This window comes from Hylobates moloch, unplaced genomic scaffold (genome assembly GCF_009828535.3).
Source record: "Hylobates moloch isolate HMO894 unplaced genomic scaffold, HMol_V3 SCAFFOLD_7, whole genome shotgun sequence".
NCBI classification, from domain to species: Eukaryota; Metazoa; Chordata; class Mammalia; order Primates; family Hylobatidae; genus Hylobates; species Hylobates moloch.
In genome coordinates this window covers 48,752,041-48,754,345 of record NW_026652282.1, presented here as the reverse complement: position 1 = coordinate 48,754,345, position 2,305 = coordinate 48,752,041, and the positions used below count along the sequence as shown (strand labels likewise).

The window sequence follows — 2,305 nt, the reverse complement described above, 5'->3', positions numbered from 1 at the left end:
ACTGCACTCCAGCCTGGGCAACAGAGACTCTGTCTCAAAAAAAAAAAAAAAATTCCTATGATCATCTGAATAGATGCACTACAAGTGTTTGATAAAATTCAACATATACTGAAGATAACTACTCTTAGCAAACCAGGAACAGAACTTCCTTACTCTGATAAACTGCACCTACAAGAAAAGTACAGTAAACATTATGGTGAAATGTGGAAAATGATGTTTCTGATCAGAAACAAGAGAAGAATGTCTACAACCACCAACTGTATTCAAATTATACTGGGAAATTCTGTCCACTACCATGAATGAGAAAAGTAAATAAAAGGAATAATGTTAAAAATGGCAAAGAAACCTGTTATTATTAAAAGATTATATAATTGTGTATGTTAAAAATCCAAAAGGATATAGAGGTAAACTTTTGGAATTAATAAGCATAGTTAGAAAGGTTGCAGGATAGAAAATCAATGTACCAACATGTTCTCTCTATATACCATCTCAAACACAGGATTTAAATTTTCATAAAAGATACAATTCTCAAGAGTATTAAAAATCTAGAAATAAATTTAACAAAAAAGTGCAGAAGTCTTTGCAGAAAACTGTAAAACTTTATTAAGAGAATGTTAGCAGTCAAATTTCCAGCATAAGAACAATATTCTTGGTTTCAGTCTTCATTTGTCTTGGTTTAAACCTATAGTTGCCCTTCACCTATAACATAAATATAAAATTAGGGCACGTTACTCAGCAGATTTTTATTTAGATGACACTAGAAGTATACAACTACAGTGCTGATTTAACTAAAATCAGAACCCTGAGGGTGTCCCTTTAGTTTACATCCAGTTAGCCTCTGAATAAACTCTGAAGGTAGACTTCCGGGCATATTAACAATATTTTTAATTCAAGCCACTTTTTCTAGTAGAATAAGGAAACAAAGAGACTGTTCGAGTACAGAATGAATTAAATCAAGTGAATCTATTTTATATGTGTTAAGTGGAAAGTAAAAATATGTCTATACTTTTAGTAAAAATTCAACCAAACAAAAACCTAAGGAAAAAAATATATTTTTAAAGTATCATTTAAATTTTTTGATACGAAATAACACTCTGAATATAGAATATGCTTAGAACTGCCTAAGTGCAGGAAATAGAAAAGTCAGTATTACTTTTGTGTATCTTGTGAAAAAGTGTAAAAATGTTACTTTGGACTAGTTTAGACATTATGTAGTTGCTTTAAGTAGTGAACATTTATCACTATTTTCATTGGTACTCCTGCCTCTCAACATGCTTAAAATCATTTCAGTTTATACAGTAAACTGAAAACCCCCACGCTAGCTTTAAGCCATTACCAGCACAATTAACATTACAATATAAACTGATGCTTATCATAAACATGTTATGTATTTGTTAAAAACAGTCCTCTGTAAAAATACCTGAAAATTATTGGCTGTTGGTTAAATGACTTACATTCAAAAGTTAGAAAATCTTTTCTTATCTTTCTTTTAAAAATGACACATGAAATCGTATATATTTATCACGTAAAACATGATGTTCTAAAATATACATACATTGTAAAATGGCTCAATCTAATTAATATATGCATTATTTCATATAGCTGTGAAGACACTCAAAATCTACTCTCTTAGCATGTTTCATACCTTTAATATCGTAATTCAGTTAGCTTTGACCCAATTTACTCTATCTCTTGAAGTCCTGGCCTCAAGTGATCTTTCTGACTCGGCCTCCCAAAGTGCTGGGATTAAAAACATTAGCCACCAAACCTGGCCCTCTATCTCTGATAGTGTGTAAGGCAGCCATTTGGGTCTGAACTACCTTCAAAGAATCTTTAGATGTGAAGTATGATATTAAAGTAGCAGTAATTTTACCTCTGCATCACACAAAATACAATATTGTGAAAACAGAAACCCTATAATTTGCATCTTATTGAATAACATACCTGCTTCCAGCACTTTAGTGGGATCAAAAGTGGGCAAAGTCCCCTCCCTGCCATCAGGACCATCTCCAGGTGCATCCTCTATCTTGAGCAGAGCCAATTCCTGTTGAAAAGCTTCCAAATCACGCCCTTAAAGATAAAAAGTCGTCAATTTACGAATTAAAATATGAACTATGAACGAGGAAATAATATTTATTCTCTCATCATTGTGAAATAAAAACCTGTAGGCTAATTATTTCAGGAGTCTGTTGCCAGAAAAGCAGGAAAGCAGAGATGTTCAAACATTGCCCTTTCCTTTCCCAAGGCTGGCCCTAGACAACTTAGTTGTAGCTTTTGTACTAATTTGTTCTTATTCTTATCACAT

At 32.4% G+C, this 2,305-nt stretch overlaps 1 long non-coding RNA gene across 1 annotated transcript; it reads right to left on the bottom strand.

The window, feature by feature from the left end:
- Nucleotides 1-577: 577 nt before the first annotated feature.
- On the bottom strand, nt 578-1,976 carry LOC131383950 (uncharacterized). The gene is made up of 2 exons (XR_009214366.1): nt 1,945-1,976; nt 578-699 (listed from the first exon to the last, which is right to left on the bottom strand). It is a non-coding gene; the product is annotated as an uncharacterized LOC131383950 (long non-coding RNA).
- Nucleotides 1,977-2,305: the final 329 nt, after the last annotated feature.